This window comes from Pterocles gutturalis, unplaced genomic scaffold (assembly GCF_000699245.1).
Source record: "Pterocles gutturalis isolate BGI_N339 unplaced genomic scaffold, ASM69924v1 scaffold11777, whole genome shotgun sequence".
Lineage (NCBI taxonomy): Eukaryota > Metazoa > Chordata > Aves > Pterocliformes > Pteroclidae > Pterocles > Pterocles gutturalis.
This window is the reverse complement of record NW_010112839.1, coordinates 382-605: the sequence shown is the minus strand read 5'-3', so window position 1 is coordinate 605 and position 224 is coordinate 382.

Here is a 224-nt window from a genome sequence, read left to right as displayed (position 1 = left end):
AGCGACAGCGAGGAGGGTGCTGGAGCTGCCCTGCATATGCCCTGCCCCATTGGGGACATGCAAAAGAGTCCATCAGGGTGATGCTGGCTGTGCACTAATGGGCTGTGCTTAGTGCTGAGAGCAATGTGCCACGGGAGCTACGCTCCTCTCATGGGACAAGAGGTCAGTGTTGCTGCTCCAGTGCTCAGACACGCTGGGGGGGGGAAAAACACCCCTGCTTTGAG